Genomic DNA, 20,790 nt, shown 5'->3' with positions numbered 1-20,790 from the left:
CGACATATCTCGTCTATCGGAGCGAATATTCAAGAAATTATCGAATAAAAAATATGATTTATGTTCAGGCGCCTAATTATGTCTTACGTAATGCATTTTATAAATTTCAATTTCATAAGCACGCTCGCAAACGCCAACTAATTATAAAGCTTCCATTAAATTGAACATTAATTAATTACTCGAATCAAGATAATTAATTACACTTTACGTTTCCTTCCGTAAGACACGGAGCAAATGTTGCGTTGGAAATCCCAATGTTATATGGGAAACGAAATACACTATCACCGTACATTAGCGATACATTTAAAGATACCTAATCTTAGGCGTGATAGTTATTGTATGTCATCGTTCATCTTTACATTGGTATTATTTCCGACGTCTGTGATCGTAAACGTCAAATAAATCTTAATGAATCCAGCCATATGAAGCCACCGTATCGCGTAATCATTAATTTCAAAGGTGATTAGATGGACAGATAGAAAAAGTGAATAACACGTCGACGGTTTCGCTGTAATTTTAAACATATGCACCGTATTGGATTACATCCAGACCCGAGTTATAGTTGCACCGTGCGTTCGCTCGATTCGAAATAGAATGACTCATAGACAAAGACCTTGTTCTAATTCAAAAACGAAACACGGAAAAGCTACGGACCGTGTCGAGTCACACCGCGGATTTTACGAGACACGTTACGCTCCCGGTTATTTCTGCACGGGCCAAATTTCAGGAAGGTGTTAAATACCGTGAGCAATAATGTAGAAAATCATCTACCACGGCGAAATACGATACTGCCTGCTTTTCTCCAAGTACGAATAATATTATCTGCCAAATAATAAAACGTTATGATAAATCGTAAAGAGTTATCGAAAGGAACGGCGCGTATATTATTTTATAAAACGTCAATTCCATCATGTCCATATAGATGCGTCTCCTTTATATTTTTCTCGAGTTTCGCTTCCGATCGAGTGAAACTGAAAGAATCGTATAATCGAGACGGAAGACTCGCAAACGAATTCGAGGGAAGAAACGGCGAAAGAAACCGGTATCACTTCGCTTGGAGTCACCAAAATGACCGCAATAATCAAGGATCACGGTGTAATCGAGGATCATAAGTGGCAAGGGCAATTAGTATTCACGTACAGCTATCGTCAGCAGCCGGCAATTGCCATTCTAAAGAGCCGTTTTGTGACTTTATCTCTGACAATTGCGCGACGCCAGTTGAAACTAATTCGACGAAACCATAAGAACGGACGTTTGGCTACGTCTCGTGGTATTACGGGGCGCGTGCTGTACGCGGATCTCGACGAACAGCTGAGAAGAAACCCGAGAGTACGACGAAGCAAAGTCAGCGTTGCTGCCTGGAAATAGCTTTGGCAACGGCCCCGCCAACGTGCTGTCTTGGTCCATAAAATGGAAAATTACTAGCGTGTTGCTTTTCTACACACGCTTCTTGTCGCGCCTCGTTCCGCCTCTCATCCCGTACCGTGGCTAATATAGATCATACACTAACGATTTCTGCTCGACCTGTCGTTTAGCTCGTAATAACGAAACTTTGTCGAATTTGTTGCACCTTACCCGTGGCAGAAATCATGCCTGTTGAACCGTGTACACTGTGTACCTTGATTCGTTGCTGGTTTATTCGTTGATACGTGATCTTTCGCTTTTGAAGGATAGAAATGTGTATTGGATTCTTGGTATTTTGTGTATTTGTGTATTAATATTGTTCATTAGTCAGTTTCTTGACAAACAGAAGGCTGGTAAAACATTTGATTTTTCTAAGATTACCGCAGTTCAAGAAATCAATTCTACCTAATCGAATAAGAAAACACTGTTCGATGTTCGCTCGTCTGACGATGGAGTGTATTAACAATCGAGATTGGTTGTATAAAATTATTGGCCAAGGGAGAGGAGATCCCTTTAATTAGATCCGATAATAATATTCAAAGAGGACGGTAAACTATTCGCTATCCTCGATAAAATATTTCTTTAGTTTGCAGAGCGCTTTCTTCGAGTCTCGCTCGGCTCTTTCGCCACGTTAATTTTCTACCATTTTAAACATGAACCAAAAGGAATTAATTAAATCAAAGATTCACAAAATTTGTTCTACTGCACAAACCTGGAGCACGGGTAAAGAGATGGAAGGCGTTCCATCTCTACTCGAACACCAGGTCAAGATTTTAATCTGATAATTGTCACTTTCTGAAGAACTAAAGGCTGTACCCTGCGGACCTTCAAGTTCGCGTTAAAAATTTTCTCCCACTGTTTTGAGAACACTTTAACCCTTTGTAAAGTGGATCCGTATTATAATCATCGACAGTCCTTCTTTCTGCTTTGAAACGTTAATTGGAGAAAGTATATTAAACGAAGCAGATATTGAAATATAATTGTCTGATCATTCCATTGTCACAAATTGTCTTCCTTGTTAGAGAGATTTTTATCCGTCTGCATTGAAAAAGGGCTCCGGGTAGACGCTATTTACACCGACACGCGTAAGGCATTTGACACTGTTAACAATCCCTGTACTCCTATCTAAACTTAACGCTCATGGTTTTCGTGCCAATCCTCTTTCACGGCTTTCTAGCTTTTTAACTATTCGAATCCAAATCGTAAACGTCAACCATCGTTTCTCGAAGGAAATTGCTATCCGTTCTGGTGTACCTCGAAATCTTCATCTTGGCCCACTCTTTTTTATCTTGTTTATTCGCGACATTTCTGACATATTTTTATATATTGAGTTGTCCGAAAAATTTCTTTCGTTTTATAAGGAAATAACGGATGCACAACATTTGCCGTTTTATATTATTTTATCGAATTACGTATGATCCATTTTGCTCTATCAAACTAAAGATCACAACGTTCGATAGATTAGGTTTCATGTTTGTATAAAGATGCGTGTCTGTAAAAGAAAGACACTTTCCTGACAACCTAATAGTAAATCTCACCTATACGCCGATGATCTTGAGAGTATGCGCTAAATTGTTACAGGTTGATCTTAACAGACCCACCTATTCGACTAACGTTAACGTTTGATATATAAAATATAGCATTGCTATAAGTATGATGCATAAACGCCATATTATCCGCTTTAGTCGTAAGAATAATACCATTATATATACGTATTCTTTTAACAATATACTATTATTTTCAGTCAATAATATTCGCGATCTTGGTATTGTTTTCTCTGATACTCTGTCCTTTCAATCACACTATATTACCATAACGAACTCTGCTCTTCGAACTCTCTAGAACTCTCGCTACCGTACTTCTGAACACTTTTCCACCGTTACCAATATTTTATTGCCTTATACTCTCAGATATACGTATCTCAAGTCTGACCTCTCAATGACACAGTACAGTTCCGTAATATAGTCTCCCTATTTTAAAAATCATATCGCATCGATTGAAAGTGTGCAGCACAAATTTCTTAGACTTGCTTCATATTATACCGATTCGCCTGTGTTTACCTATTGCAATAATTATGATCTGATTATCGCACACTTGTTCTCCGAATATTCTCCACAAGCCTAACTCTCATATTTTTGCGCGCTACCTTTTTCCCATACCATTTTTCCCATACTTTCTCTAGGTTCGAGACATACCGAACATTATACGGTCAAAATAACTGTTTTAATCAGATTTGTTAATCTGCAAACTGTTTGTGCGATGTATTTGACTTCTTTGATAAATCCATCTCGTTATTTAAACGATCTTTTACCTGCGCATGATTCAACTTGTAATTTAGACTTAACTTTATGTTTTATGTTTGTACGATACTTGGCGCTGAATTTGCTAAGTCGTATTAGAAGTTTAACTTCATTCTACGTTTATCATCGCTGTTGACGTTTTTCTGTCTAATTATCAATTGTAATTTTTCTACTGTGTAACAAATGGCGTTAAATCGTTGATATTATAATAAACACTATTATTAGATACTTATTAATATTACTATTATTATAAATATTATTTTTCTATACCTAGCGATAGCATTTGCTTCTTAATACACTTGTGTAACATTTGTGTGCATATACGTGTGTTTATATGTGTACTAAAAAGATACAACATATTGGATTTCGAGTTACGACAAAGGGAATAATGGCTCTTTGTATTCTAAAAATTTAACTTAGAAGGCGTTTCAGAATAATTGGCACGTTGTTTTCTATCGAGAGCCAGTGTTAGGAATGACGGGCTGATTTCTGATTTCAGTTGCGGTTAGATAAGGGATGCTATAAAGTTTAAGTACTTTTCATTTCCACTGCACAGAAACTGGAGCAGTTTCATTTCGGTAGAATCGTGCAGTTGGGTGTCGTACGCTTGTATTGTATTGCGTGCTTCAACTAAAATAGAATGCGTAATTATCTTCTTCGTTTGTTAAAGGTACAACAACACATCCCTCGAGGTGAGTCGATTTTTCTGTCGGTAATTATTCCGAAGGGTTACAACACCTTTTAGATAAAATAGAAATACTAGGAATTTTATTCTTATGACTTCGTCAACTTTTCACTATTTCCATCTTTCATTCTTTCTCCGCTATTTATATGGCAAACGGCTAATTTAATTCTATAGAGAATAATATAGTAAGCTATAAAAAATCATCTCAATCATCCTCAAAAAAAAAAAAAAAAAATAAAATGAGCAAGGTTTCACTTTTATCTAGAAAATTGTTCCATCCCCTTAATCATGGAGAATTTGATTAAGTGGTTTGTTCTTGATAGATTACCCCGCATATACCGCCGCCGTGGCGACGACAATATCGCGGCAGCGCAAGGCCGCGTTGTGGTTCAAGTATCAATAAAAATTTGTCCTCGAGTATGATTAAATTTCGCGGAGAGCTAATGCGTCAAATCTAGCACCTAGCTGCAGCGATGCATCCCTGGACGCCGCGCTGTACTAAATGTAATTCTAATTGCCAGTGACGCTGATAAGGATAATAAAATGACGCGGGACCAGAATTTCGAATGGAATCTCTAGAATTTCTGTACTGTTAACGTCACCGAATTTCGTACAAACTTTGAACGCAAAATGTAAAATGAACGATTAAAGTATCAAAGCTTTCACGCGATAATGCGATCTTCTTCATGATATTATTCGCAAGGAAAACGCGATAAAGTAAAAACTAAACTGGTGAATAAATAAAGTAACGACTCGAAGAAAGGAGAGTACACAGAAAGTTGTAACGAAACGGGTAGCATCTATCCCTTATCATTTACGAGATTACACATCCAACCTGTAGTATTATAATAATTTAATATTGTCAAACACAAACACGACCGAAAGAGAATTCGCACTTTCCTTCGTAAATTAATTGCAGGACGAAATTGTAATCGCTTAGCCATCCTAAATATACAATTCAAATGAATAATGTAATCTATGTTATTACCGGAAACACGATATGGATACTTCTCTCATTGCTTAATATCCTGAGTTTAACTGCGTTAAACAACTGTTGAAAAAAAAGCGTATTTCTAAAGCTGTACAAATGCGCCAGTTAATTACAAACTTCGCGGTAATTGTTACAACACAGCTCGTGTTCTCCGCGACAAGCACTTTTAATTAGCGGTGATTTCACGGGGAATTAGATAATGAAAATAAAACGTTAATAGCGTGCATTAATAACTCGAGAATGATTAAATCACCCGCGATAATAACGCGTCGAAATTCTCGCGTTCCGCGGCTACAGCGGCTCCCATCGACCAGCGAATGCCATCGACACTGATAAGAATAATAAAATAATGCGCCGTGTATTCCCGATCATTTTCGAAAATGACCAGAGAAGATCTGTCATCTTCTTTCGCCTTCTCTTTTCCTTCTTTCAGTTTCAATCCACTCGATTTGTTCGCTAATTCCGATGCAAAAACCGTTTCCTGAAGAATGTATAAGAATACGAAGATAACCATAAGAGCGCTGTATCTAATACTCTTATTAAGACCGAAATAAACTAGTCATTTTGTTGATTTTGTATCTCGTATAAAATTGCATTCCAAGAGAACCGATTCTGTATTTGAAGCTTTTACAATCTCGTACTACATTTTAGATTCCGGATATATAATTATGGAAGACGGTTCAGCGTTGCTTAATTTGTGAGTTCCAACTGTACAGAGAGAAGTGTCAACTTGATCAAATGGTTATGCAATTGCATACAACACGCGGGCAAGACACGAATAACACCGACTCGCTTCAATTCCAATTTTATATTCGACTCACAGAAATATTGATTACTGCGGCGAACTCGATAGAATTCTGTGTAACGTTATAAGGTTCCGCAGCAATCAGTAATCGATCTCTTTCATCGAATAAACGAAACGTTGTTCAAGATTAAAGAAAGTTACCCAAACCAGATTGAATAAATTAAGAGACATATCCAAGGTCCTCTATCGTCACACTTTTTTCTTCACTCTTTAATTTCAAACGCTCGACCGTACCACGCGCAATATCCGATCGCACGATGCCTACCGCGTCAAGATTCTTACCACGTACGTCTTCTTTACCATCATCTATGAAACGATGTGAAAAGCCATGGAAAATTCACAACGAACGTGCAACTTCAAGTTGATCGTGACAGAGAGACGAAGACAGCCTGGAAGCGTGGATGACCAGTGTCGGTGGGACAATGTATCGCCTTTAATACCGCAATCTCCATGAAACCTGTACCGCATCGTAGTCGAACAAGAGCAACTGGTACTACCCGAAGCGTTCGCGGACGTGTGAAAATCGTAGAGCTTGGCCGTGGATCCGCTTTATTCGCCGGGGGAACTACGCGAAACTCGACACGTCAGTTGCGGATTCCGGCATGTGTCCCGTCGATTTATCTCACACACGTGGCTCAACTTTCGGTTCCGTGGCCGGGCTATGATTTCGGTTCTGTAGAGGGAAGTTTCGTGTGCGAAAACCCGAAGAACCGACGAAACTGCCAGTCGATCGCTGTTGCCCCGAGGATATACGCAACTGGACGAGACAGAGGGACCACACGGCATCGTGCTTTTCCTAGCGAAGAACACTGGGAAAATATCGTCCGGTGTGGAAAACAAAGTGCGACGAACCGTTCGACACGGAGTTCGTTGCCGCGGCAGTGCGCTTTAACGCTCGCTTGGGAACCTCCCGATGTAATATGCAACGACGTGGATGGCGACGCGGCGCGGCCGCGTTCGACCGGAATGCAAACGCGTGCACGCGATAATCGACGCGGTTGTAATTGAATGCGTGGTGTAAATCGACCGATTGATGAATGAAATATGAGCCGTGATTGAAATATGCGGAATAGAGGAGGAGAGTTTCAGTTGTATTTGTCGATATTCACCGATTTCAGGGAGGAAATCTCCTTGTCGAGTGGCGTTGGATTTTCGATATTTTAAGCTCGCAACGAGATTCTTAGTTGAATCGCTTAGAAGGTAGAATATTTCTAGGAACGGTATAATGTACAGTAGCTTGATGGGAAAAGGGATGATTTCTACTGAGATTTTGTTTAAATACAGCAAAGATTAAACTACGTATGGAACTCTCGCGTTTGAAAATTAATGCAGCGTAATTGTAAGCGACTTTGTAGGAGTCTGTGAGGAATTATGTAGTTGGAATGAAGTTGAGTTCAAGTTAATTACAAGAGCCAGAGAACTCTCTGAAGTTTTCTTGAATTACGCTGTCTGTGCTCTCTAACTAATATCGTCAATATGTATTTCCAGTAATTAATTTATGAATTACGAAGGAAGGAAAGGGAAAAATATATCGCTCAGAGGTGGCGATAAATTTGAGAGACTCGGTCTTTTCGTTACTATTCGAAACGCATACGAGGAGCAATTTTGACACGAAGTCCCACGAGTTACTAAAAAAACGTGCCGCAAGTTTAGTAACTTTGTAACTATATAACGCCATTTTGTACTTTAGGAGCGTGCACCGAAGCTCCAGTAAATTTCAAACACAGCCAGATTCGGTGAGAAAAATCACGCGAATAGTCTAAGCAACGATGCTGATTTATTTGATAGCACTTTGAATGAACCGTAGGCAACCAGCGTCATAAAGAACAAAAAGATTGCAATTCGAAAAATACTAACTGAGAACATAACGAAAATATTATGATCAGATGTAACGATATTTTACTTAAATATTTGTTACTTTCGTGTGAATTAATATAAATTCTTGGAAGAGGAGAGATATTTAATAAGCTTGATTCTTTGAAAAGTTATTTCATTCCTTAAAATTGCCTCGCATAGCTGGATACAAATAGACAAATATCTATTAAGACAACGAAAGAAAAATTGGAAAACGAATTTCATATACTCGGACTAGTTAATCTCGTAAGCACGATTTAATAAATTTCATTGATGCGGTAGCGGAGATATACGAGGCGAATAAACGAAACACTTCGTAAACGCAGGTGCAAATTCGTTATATTCACATGCAGATTATCTCGCGTGCCCATTGCCGGGCATCCGCGAAATTATGATATAAATGGAAATAACTCTGATTAATAGTTGGACTGGCAAAACGGTTAACGTGACCTAGAAGATATTATTAATGGTTACTTTTACAATAGATTCGGAATTGAATGCGACTAAAATGATGAGCTGATTTCGTTTGCGTCACGAGTTGTATAAATTATTCAGCGATCCCGATAAAATGCATTGTGATTCTCTACTTCTAGCGTCAAATGAGAATTCAACCCTACTCACTCAACCCGTTCTCGACCCTCCTACTTCCTGTTGAAATACATTTTCCCAAAACTTCCATCGTTACCATTGTTATCACTTTTCATACTACGAATTATACAGTTTCCATCAATCTCCCGAGTAACTGGAATTACTATACCTGTAATCGAAATTACGGAACAAACCGTGAATTTGCTGGTCCGGAAAGTACTGTAGCCAACAAACTCATAAAACATTCGCTAATGAGCATATATTGTGTTATGGAAATAATATGGAGTTACATGACCAGTATTACAGTTTTAAAAATCTGAAAATAAAGAATAATTATTCAGCTCCATAGATTATTATGGGTGCAGGGTTATTTCATCAAATTGAAGTCTTCTATTTCTATTTCACTTATTAAAAAAAAAAAAAAAAAAATGAAGAAAGAAAAATTCTAAAGCGTCCGAAATCCATCGATAAGAAAGAATCCTATTCAGATTTCAAGTCGTGGCCGTGCCCCGAGCATTAATTAACGCGGATCACGTAGAACGCGGATCTTCGAGGGGGAAGAAGTCTCCGTTAACCCTAATAACTTGAATCCTATCGGTATCATTAAAAATAGCGATTTCAATTGAAATGCAAATTACGATTTTCTCCCGTGTTCCGGTCGATATTTGATCGCGGTCTTTTATATTTTTTCTCGCATCCACAGACGAAATTGAGAAGGCGAAAACTACGGACAATACTTTTCGCGCATCTCTCACGAAAAAGGTATAAACTGTACGGGAAACATACACGAGAAAATCCCGAGGGACTAATATAATTTGCCTCTGTATAAGACAACCCCTAATCCGTGTACTCGCGCACTTACACACGAGCTCACGTGCGATTCCAGGTTTTTCTTCTTTCGGAGAAACGCACAGAACGAAGGTTTGTTCCGCGCCGGGAAATTAGATTATGTCTCTGGGAGGTATAAGACGACGGAATAACCCGATAGACGACGTTAATTTTTGCCCAGGGAAGGACTCGACGAACGTCCGCCCTCAATTGACCAAGATAATTGTCCACAGGGGGCTTGAACGGCGTTTGATGAAATTTATAGATTTCCTTTCTTTTTTCTTTTTCCTTTATGAGGCGATCTCTTATTTTTACCGTTAGTTTATTTCTTTAATTTTCGAATGTATGATGTTTCCACTCCAGATGCTCTAAAATAAAAAAAAAAATGCTTGACAAATTTATTTGAACATTCTGTCTCTTCGCGATTGCTTATGACGATAGAAAGAATACTACGGAAAATATCGAAATAATAGGAATTGTACCGTGTCCGTCCTTATAAGGTAAAACGGTATTTTATCGAAGATATTCGTTCCCTGTTGTTCCACTATAAACAGACGTTCGAAAAAGAAGGAAAATATATATTCGGCAATCTCTCCTGGGTACCATAAGAATTGGCGTCTTCTAATTCGCGTGATCGCCTTCTGCGCACGCTGTTCCTTGAGAAATTCGTTCTATGGGTCTTTCAGAGCGCTGCAGCTTTTCAAAATTTCATCTCGAAAACAAACGCGACAATGCCCATGTTGGCGTCGTCGCGGCGATCCGACACAATGTATTATAAAATATTCCGAAAGCTGCAGTGTACATTTGACATTCACGGAAATCACGTGAAATTCGGCCAACATCTTTCTAATCTGAAGAGTGAAACATTTTCTCGCTTATTCATAGAGATAAAACGTTTCTCGAGTTCTCCACATTCATTCTGTTGACATTTTCCTTGGCGGATCGGTTTAATTCTAGACTCGATAACGTTGAACTAATATTCTCACGAAATTATGATTATTTGATGACGTGAAGATGCAAAAACTACGGTCTCAAAATAAATTGGATAATTTAATTACAAGGCAGAGAATTCGTTGTATATAAAATATAAAAACGGCAGACAAAAATAAGGTTTAAAAATAATAGAGGCGAAGCAATTGAAGTAAATTTAGCGAAGCTAACTAAATTATTAGATTTAATAATGTAGAAAACTTGAGAACACGTTTCTTATCAAGCTGTGTATCCAAGCTTTTTACCGATGCTCCGTTTAACAGGACCCTTTCAAAAAAATCAAATCTCGGTATCGTTTGACGTGTGACAAACTGAGTTCTTTATCGTTCGAGTTTCTGGCAGAAAGTCCAATTCGCGGACGGATGAGCCGGGCTTGAAACGACAGACGTGGTATAAATTCGCGTAATTTTCTACGATGGGATTCCACGTGTCGACGTGGAAACGTAGCTTCCTTCTCTCATTTACTCTACCTATATCTGACTTGAAAGCCGTGTACACGTGTATGGAGAATAGTGTGAGCATCGGCGAAGATGAATGGAATGAAATACAGGAAAGCATTGCAAAGAAGAGGACGTAGAAGGATCGACGGGCCAAGATCCTGATTTGAAACAACGAAATAGGAACCTGAAAAAAGCCTGGACCCTTAATTCGAAGTCAAATAATTATAAAGAGATAGTCGATAGTTGTAGTCGAATTACAGAAATAACAGGATTTCTAGACCCTTATTTGAAACTACTTGTCGATGTTTTCGCTGTGATGCATACTTTAAAGTAAAATATTTAAAACTTTTAAGAATGTCGACGAGGAAAGATTATTCTCAAAGCTACTTTTTCGGTCGATTGAAGTAAATAGTAATCAAACAAAGTGGCATCATCCTCGATGGGAAAAGGTTGTACGTTACGTTGAATAACATACGATAAAAATGAAGCACATGTTTCTGCATGTTGAGTAGATGTTCGATACGAAAGTGAGAAAAGTGGGAATAAATAAATAAGTGCGTCGTTCTCAATCTATTGCAATTACAGATATAATATTAGCACTGGAATGTCTATTCGTGGAAATATTACACATTCTCACATCGACTTTTTTCCGGGAGAAAATTGAAAGAAAGAAACGAGCGAACGTACAAATAAAACAGGAGACGGGAGAATACAGACGGATGAACATAGCTTGTTTACAGTGAAGTTACAAGCAATTTGCTGGTAATTTCACTGCATCGCGGCAAGTAGTATGAACCGCGCGAGATCAGACATGCTAATATTCCTTCAATTTACCGTTGCCGAGTATTAAGCTGTATTCTTGAGGGAACAAAGAGAAGGAAAAAGATGCGGGAAAAATATCAGGCGTCATAAAGAATAAAGAAAACAGCGAAATACGAGGAAACAACAGATAAAGAAATTTATAACAGTCTAGAACAGCAAATTAGTAGTATACAGCTTCATAAGTCAGACGTTCTCCGACGGTTTCATCGCCGAAATCTTTTCGTGCCCGTGTTACTTGGAAGTTACCATCATCGCCGGTATAAATTACTCGACAGAAAAGACAGGAAATACGTACGGTAGAGCAAACCCTTCGAAAATCTGTCCAATAAGATTCTATTATAATACGAATACAGTGTATTATCTAAATATAAATTTCTGATCTTTTTATAAAAATCGGTAACAAATGCTGCGAAAATTAACAAAGATGTATCACGATATAAATCCGCGAAAAATTAAAGAAAAGACGCACGGGCATTCGCAGATCGAATCAATGGAAGTTTCTTATTTGCACAAAGAATTGATTTTGCTTAACGTACATAGGCATTCGCGGAATCGCAATGGTCGGCCATCCATTTCCATACAAAGTCCGGAAATAAAGGAAAGAAGAGGTAAAAAGGGGAAAGAAAGAAACGAAGATCCATCTCGATTTCTCGCGTAGCAGAATCAATTGTGCAATCTTGCAGCGGCCGCGTCAAAATCGACGAGATTCAACGAGCCAATACATCGGTAAGGACGCGCGGCAAAGCTAGTGAAACCAGGTCAAGCAACGAAACGAAACGAAACGAAACGAAACGAAACGCCCTCGAACACGAAAATCCGACGAATAAAAAAGGAAAACGAAAGAAGCTCAGCCAATAAAGCCCGAAAAAGGAACGACGGACCAATAAATTTTTCCTTCTTCCGTTGGAAAGGGAATATCGACGACAACGCTTGTCGTGGCGACGAAAGGGATGTCTGTCGCCGACGCGAAATGCGAAGAACAAAGGCGAGACACACGTGTATCCCCGACACCTGTACTATACAACTAGGAAACGAGGTTGCAGTGATGCGCGCGCGCACCAAATCGTGGTCGACACAGTGACAATTACCGGTGGCAGCCAGCTAGCCTAGCCCCCCTTCTATCTCATACATTAAAGATGTCGCCGGTTTCCTGACAATACCTGCCAAGATTGCGTCATATGTTACCCCGTGAACAGAGGACGGGAGGGTGAGTCGTTGGAAACGAAGGAACGAGGGCGAAAGAGTATCTTGACGCAGTGGCTGGCCGGGCTGACGGAACGATTTGAATTTTGCATTAAACATCAATGCGTAAATTCCATCCTATGTTTGCCCCCCGCAATTTCACCTTTATTGGATATAACCGTGACCTGTGCCCGCCGACATTTCGACACCCTCCAGACGACCGAGTAGGCGAATGCAGACCAGACTCCGTCAAATCGTGCCACTCAACCTACCCAAGCTGTATCGTTACCATCTCGTTTTCTTCCTTTTTCTCGTTTCGATCGATGATCGAAAGCAGGTCCAAAGTTCCTCGAATGCTTTCTCGTAAAATTCGTTCGAGAAATTTAAGTGTCCTTTTTTTATTTCTGCGTCTGATGATATCGGTGGCTGGATTTTTCTATGGATCGATAATGAAAGATTATTGTTATCTTATAATTATTGGGATTAATATCTGGGACGAAGGACACAACAGATCGAAAGGCAGCACGTCAGAGAGCTATTCAACATGGATACTGCATCGTGTGCTTATGGCATCTGAATCGCTATTCAGGGTGGAGGAACAACACGCTAGGAACAGGTCTAAGCCACAACAGCGTCAACGGCAAGAAATTTCCGCGAGATCGGATGTCTGGAATCTGCAATAATTACGTGAAATTTCCACAAATATATATTTTCGAGGAAATTACCCTCCGCCATGTTTCTTGGAAAACTAACATTTCTGAATTGTGTCACTTTCGAATGGAGACTGCGTACGACGGCATACGTACGACGATCTCATTATCTGGAATAATTTTCCGGATGATGTGTGAAGAATGTAAATTAAAACCGTAAAAGAAGGAACAGCAGCGGAAATATCGTAACGGGAGTTCGTTTAATTTAAGTAATACGAGTTGAGTGAACGATACGACAGATAAAAGTAACAAGTCCACGTTGGCAAAGCTCCAATGCGGCATAACTGCGAGCGATATGCAATTTTACTCCGTTTGGTGCGCATCGGAGAGGCCTGTTAATTAGATCAGAATCTACGCGCGCGAACGAGAAAAATATGTGAATTAAATGAATGTCGAACGGCGCTAATTAAAATGGTTTTTGGAATTTAAGTGCGTCCTCGATGCGGCTGAATACATGGAAATTTATACGTTCAATCGCTTACGGACGGAAATAAAATTGTCCAGTTAATGAATCCGCAAAGGTCTTCATTAAAATCGTATGATTGGTCGAAAAAATGTTTGTTCTATCTCTCATTCCTGTACGACAGCGGTATCGCGAAATCTTTCTGTAATTTCATATCGTGATTATACGTATCGTATAATACGTATGATTCAATTTCTTTTTAAAAAGCATCTTATTATGAAGGGAAATTCACGTTAATAAAATTCAGATTCATAGGTATGAGAGAAATTATTGGATCAAAAATTGTAATTATTCGTGGAAATCGTCCACGTTTCTCGATTGACGATTGCAATTGCGTTATGTTTCAATCAACGTAACTAATTTCAACCGCCAAGTGTTATAAAATATCGCCTCAATTTCTCAGGTGTGATCGATCGACCGTCAAGACGTAAGAATGCATCGCGATTAGCACAACTGGCGAATTGCCCAGTCGCGTCTAATGCAACGCAAATCCTCTTAACGCTTTTCCTCGCGTTCTTTCTTTCTCCCCTTTTGTCTCCCACTCGACCGATCATTGTCACGCGTAGCGTATCGCCGATAGGGATAGCGTTCATTTTCTTGAGAAGGAAATACGCGAACGAGTTAACCACGAGCGTGCGATCATCCACCAAAGTATCATCAGTGCACGGTCATTCGATTATTAGGTTGTTGCGTAACAAATTTCGCTTTCGAAGTCTCGTTTCGATCGCTTTAAATAAAGAATCCCAAAGTTTGAATTGATAAAATAAAATACAATAAGCACAGAAACGTGGTTAAAGGTATAAAGCAGAGTACATTGAAAACGGTAAAAATCAACGCCAAGTATATTATTTATTTCTGAGGATTATTTATTTGAAAGAATATGAGATTCTTTTAAATAATTATATTTCTCGAGAGCACAGGAAAGATTGCTTTCCTGCGACGAAGGTGAAACAGCCATGAGACACTTTGAGCGAGTACAATGCGTTTTGAAGGCGGCTTGCTATATTTAAAGCGTTGGTAGAATCATTCGCGAAGAAATATCGCGCGATATACCAGAGAAGACAAGAGCGAGATACGTAAGAATGCGGTGAATACCGTTGAGCCTATGAAAGCAACTTTCATGTATTTCACCTTTGCCGATACAATACTGAATAGGTTATAGGATGCGCGATATAAGTGTCGACATTTTAAACTCACCTTTCTGTAAACCTCAGAGCGAGTACTTAGAATTTAAATGCATTGCTTAAATCTCTTTAAGCAGGATCGTTGAACAATCTCAAATAGAACTTTGCAGAATTTTAAAAAGAGCGCTCGGAGGTACACAGATAAATTCGAAAGCAAATAATTTCACTTTGTGCTGGAATGTTTGACGAACTAATTTCAGAAGACCCGACTTCCTTTGATCTTGCAGTTTTTACGATTTACTACTGGCTTTCCAAACCCGCGGGAAAACCGTTTTCTTCCCTTCGGTTTCTGTTCGTTTCAGTTTTAGATTAATTTCTTTCGAAGTATCCTGAACTTCCCTGATACGCATAAAGTGTACCGAAAAATTCTTATTGACTAGGTGGAAAAAAAATTAGGTCACCCTGCATAAGTGTAAGTCCTGTATAAGTTGGTAAAGTTATAGTGTTACAATACGATTAATGTGCATTAAGGTATGTTTTAGTGCTTAATAATTAATACATTTATCGTCGAATGATTTCGAGCAGATAGTCGATAAATTCTTAACGACAGGAAAAATCTGCTTGTAAGCATCGTAATTCCATACAAAGTTCCGAAATTCACGAGCGGAATATAATCAGAAACTACACAGCCATAATCCAATGAATTATTCTAATCACTATTCAGTTACGATTCGAGTTACATACGATACGCCGCGGGATTTAATCGGAAATAAGCACGCTGCGGCACAATCGTTACCCCGACGTAATACTGTGGTAATGACAATAGTCGTGCAGTTAAACGATATTTAATACTAATTATTTGTTACGTTGTTCAACTTGACATTTATAGCACTCCCTCGCGCTTGCTCCTGATTATACAGATTCGCTCACTAAAATGTTCTTTTCAACTTAATTTCTTTATTTCATTATTTATGAAACGAACGAATATTTCCAGCGAAACAGAAATATCAAACTGTTGATTGAAAGTTCCGGGTGCTAGATATTTTACCTTCGTTACAATTGCTTGAAATTAATTGAACAGGCAAAGAGGACATTTTTCGTGATTTCGCAGAATATATTACATTCTGACGATGGCATCTGGGAGTACAGATTTAGTGATTTTTTTTTTTTTTTTATCTAATCAAAGTCTAAACTTCGCGATACGAATACTTATTTCGTCAAATGAACTCTACAACTGAAAAAGAACCCCGATCCGTAAAATGAAAAAAACAATCGCGCGTAAATGATGTTACGTATAATTTTACACGATGTATGTAGTTCAGATCGCTAACTTATCTATCCAACTTTAACATCACACTTCCGATCGCGAACGTTCGATGCGAACGTCACTCGATTCGTTGAGAAATCTCATTACATTCAATGAATTACATTAATTGAATTATTACGATTTCACGGGTGCATGTACACGCATAGTTTCGCACATGGTTGTTCGTTAGAATTAAAGCCATTAATTAAATCCTATTGGAACGCAAACCATAACGTCAATCCGTCAAATTCGATTCGTAATCGTTCCTCATCAATATCGAATCTAATTCTAATTATCCGTTAGTTGCGTTGAAAAACGTTCTTAAAAATGACAGCAAACATTTTATCTTATCTACTCGAACGCGTTTTGTTCAACGAGAGAATCGATTAAACGGAATCGAATTTAGATTCGTTTCAGGTATCTTTTCGTCCGTTTCAATTTTCCAGCGACCACGAATTTCGAGGCACGATCTTGAAAATAACTCGAGCAAGCCGGAAAGGAGCTGGCTGTGTTTCATTACGTTCCGACATTTTTTGCCAGATTTCCGGGGCGATTTTCAATTTAACCACGCCTGCAAATTATAGCCTCGTATATTACATCGATGACGACAGCGGCGAATTGTAACACACGTCGCGTCGCGATGCATTTCTGCTTGTACAGCTTCCCCTTTCTCTCGCTCCCGCTCTCACTCTCTTGCTTCCTCTTTCGGCCACCCTCTCCGAATAATTAGATAATTTTGACATGATAAACGATTCGGTTGTAACGCGTCCCTGCATGCTACAAGCCCTCCAAAAATTCTAGCCGCTTGTCACGTTTAATGCTAGCATAAATGTTTAAATGACCGCGCCATCTGCATCCCTGCATTTTCTCTTAACGACCCTCCAGCCAATAATGTAAATTAAATCGAGCCGTATTTTATTGGAAATGTATGAAAATTTACCATTCCTTTATTAAAGCTAAGTGTATCGGCGCGGACGAATTAGCATCATAAAAATTCGGAATTTTAATGGAAACTGAAATTTCTACAAATCTTGGAAAGTTTCTATCGTTATTTATATTTTTGTTTCGGATATAATGCCATTTTTAATTTTCCGTTTCCCCGATGTTTCGTTTAATTTGTAATCTGTTGGTGTCGACACATCACGCAAATTGCTGGCATAACAACCGTATTTTCGACCGAAATCACGCAATAAGATTGTCGGTGGAACGGTGGTCGGCCTTTCGTGTCTCGCGTTTTCCAACGATGCGTGGGATAGAATTTTCAAGTATCACCGAGTAAAACGCGGTATCGTTGCTTTCTCCGCGATCATAGAACGGAAGAGAGCGTTGCAGCGCGGCGTTAGCCGGTTTTCCAGCCACGAGACATATATACTTTTGTCGTGTTTCCCGCGGCACGAGAAAAAACACGAGCGGAACAAAGCTTTCAGACAAAACGCGGGAAAACGGTACTTTCCGCTGTTTCGTCCTCGTTTCTCTGGAAATCCCCTTTCTACGACGTATGCATACCGCGTACGCCGTTTTACATGTGAATTTAATAACGATATAAATTTTTTTGCCGTTCATTCTTCTGTCTTTCGGCGTAAACGCGAACATAGCAACGTGTAAACGTCAAAAAATTCCAACCAGCCTGGATGGCCCGTTTCACAGCGACGGAATTGATTAACGGATGGGAGAACGGAATGGACACTCGTAATCTCGGGATTATGAGTTCCCGTGTTAAGTTTATTACACGAATGCTTCTGTTGTACAATTTATAGTTTTCGTAACATACCTACCGGATGAAATTTCGGATCATAGCGCGAACGTATAGTCGTTGATTTGTTACTTTCCGTGACAGATTAGAACGAAGGATGAAAAGTGTCATAACTTTTCCTGTCCGAAGTAATGGCTCGAGGATTTTTGCGGGCAAAAATGGAAATATTCAAAAATTTGAAATACGAAATGTCTAATGAGAAACATACACACCGAAACTGAAACTTGCAACTTTCTACCAAATGTCAACGCATTGTGAGACAATTCCGCCAGAAATTTTACACCGATGGCATCTATTAGGTTTTCCGAAAAGTTTCTTTCGTTTTATAAGAAAATAATAGACGCGCAATGTTTTTTGTTTTATATTAGTTTATTGAATTATGTACGAACATAATAATAGAAATAGAATGAAATAGATCATACCTAATTCAATAAAATAATATGAAACAAATTGTTGTTCATCTATTATCATCTTATGAAACGAAAAAAACTTTTCGAACAACTTAATAACAAGCAAACTTTCGGTACGTACGGTTTCGTTGTTTTCCTTGTTCGTTCGTTGGTTTCGTTCGTAAAACGCAAAATTTCTCTCTCTTTTCCCGAACGTATCGTCGCCGGGTATTTTTCATAAGAACGCTCGTCCGTGACGAATGTTTCGCGTTGCGTGTCCGAGCGATTGTAGCCGGCCGGCCATCTCAATTTAGCACACGGTTCGTGACTCATTCCGCGTGGCACACGCGTCGCATTCCAACTTTACACACAGCTGCGCCGCACGCCGCAAATAAGTTTCGAAAGTGCTTTGATCAATTGTCACCGCGTAATCATGCATTCTTCTCGTTAGCCAGACCATGGTCCGAACAATCGAGACTTTAAACGACAGATTCGTTCTAACTGAATCGTGCCTTTTCTGAATCCGACCAAAACATCGTCCACCTGGCAAGATATACCTGTTCATCGTTTGAATCGAAGGAAATTAAAAGAATTTGTAAAAAGGAATTTGATCAATTTTTCATATCTATGGTTCTGTGATATAATCACTTTTAATATAATTAAAAATTAATATAATTCATTAAATATTATATAATACTATATAATAAAATTAATATAATTCTATAATATGTAATAACGGGACGATCGAAGGTACGTTTCTCTATTTTCCAATAATACGTAGGTGTTAAAGTAAAAATATTATTCTCTAGAATTTCTATCCATCAAAATTTACTTCTTTCCTCATTTGGAAATATCAAATTATCACGCATATTGCATCAATCTTATTTAAATTTCTCTCCGCTTGAACAACGAAATTTAGAAATTTCGGCCACAAGAAAGCAATTTAAATCTAAATTGATTCTGCTCGATGCGTTGCTTTTAAAACCTTATCCTCTATTATTTTTCAATGTTTACGTTCACCGTCCCTTGCGTATCTCCCTTTTGTCCACTATCAAAATTGCTTTTCTCGAGGCACAATATATACATATATATTATATATTCACAGTAGCTGAACTACAAATACGGGAATCGAGTTCGGTAACAACTAACTAATTAATCTCTCGCAGTTTGCGTGATTTAATTAACGTGTACTAACGTGAAATTCGTCTACCCTTAGCTATGTTGCAAGTTACATCGGATTGAATTTCGACAATTTCATATCGGAACGATTAAGAGAAGTAATATTAGTTTCTGGAAAATTCATATTTGCACGGGACAATCGGATTGATGCACATACCGCTCGGCAACAATGCTCAGCCGAATGTCGATTAATAATCGCGTCGATTTTCAGACCGATCCATTCAATCCTGTGCTAATAAGTAAGAAAGCTTATTGATTGTATTGTGAAACCGATAATGTCAATGTACATGCTTAACACGTCAACAAAATTTATGCCTACAAACAATACAAATATCCGGAAAGTTTTTCGATGGAAATAGAATTGCCCCCGTTTTTGTTTTAATCGAGCAAGTATCAGATCTGACAAATAGAAAAAAAGGGAAGAATACACAAATTGCAAAAATGCAATATTTAGTCAACGAAGGAAGGAAGGGAAGAAAAAGGACACAACGTCTTTTCATATTTAACTATCGTCGAGTTTGTATTTTTCGTATTTTTCAATCGACAAGGTAAACGTGTGCCTTAGTTTCTATCTTGGATAAAATTTCGAAAATATCGTGCTACAATTCCCTGGACTTTGTTTGAAGGAAAAATTCGCGACCCGGGAGGCAAATGTTTAAAATACAAGTTAACCGTCTGTTGCGTAATATCCCACAGTTGCACTGTTGGCTCGGTGGTATCAGAGTTTAACTGCAGAATTCCGGAAGCCTTAGAAACTTGAGGAACTCCCGGAGAACCTTAGAAATTACACATCACTGTCCTAAAATAATTCTAAGGTTCGTTTCAAAATCGTACTGCTGAAAGCGATTACGATTTCGTGTAATTTTGTCGATATCAAATTGTGCTCCGTGCCGATTATGTCACTTCGATTCGCTTTGCTCTAATCCGATAAAAGTAAAGTTATTCCTGTTTAATTGAATATCGAATCCTACGATCTT

At 38.6% G+C, this 20,790-nt stretch overlaps 1 protein-coding gene across 7 annotated transcripts in view; it reads right to left on the bottom strand.

Moving 5' to 3' along the window:
• Positions 1-20,790, bottom strand: part of LOC122574640 — a 248,895-nt gene that overhangs the window by 131,094 nt on the left and 97,011 nt on the right. Inside the window, exon 1 of one of the 7 annotated variants that reach the window (XM_043742425.1) lies at positions 8,661-8,679. The exons of the other annotated variants lie outside the window; for them this stretch is intronic. The gene's annotated coding sequence lies outside the window, so the exon portion shown is untranslated. Of the gene's footprint in view, positions 1-8,660; positions 8,680-20,790 lie in introns of those variants that run through there. 7 annotated transcript variants of the gene reach the window in all.

This window comes from Bombus pyrosoma, linkage group LG14 (assembly GCF_014825855.1).
Source record: "Bombus pyrosoma isolate SC7728 linkage group LG14, ASM1482585v1, whole genome shotgun sequence".
NCBI classification, from domain to species: Eukaryota; Metazoa; Arthropoda; class Insecta; order Hymenoptera; family Apidae; genus Bombus; species Bombus pyrosoma.
The sequence above is the reverse complement of the archived record's forward strand: the minus strand, read 5'-3'. Positions and strand labels throughout refer to the sequence as shown.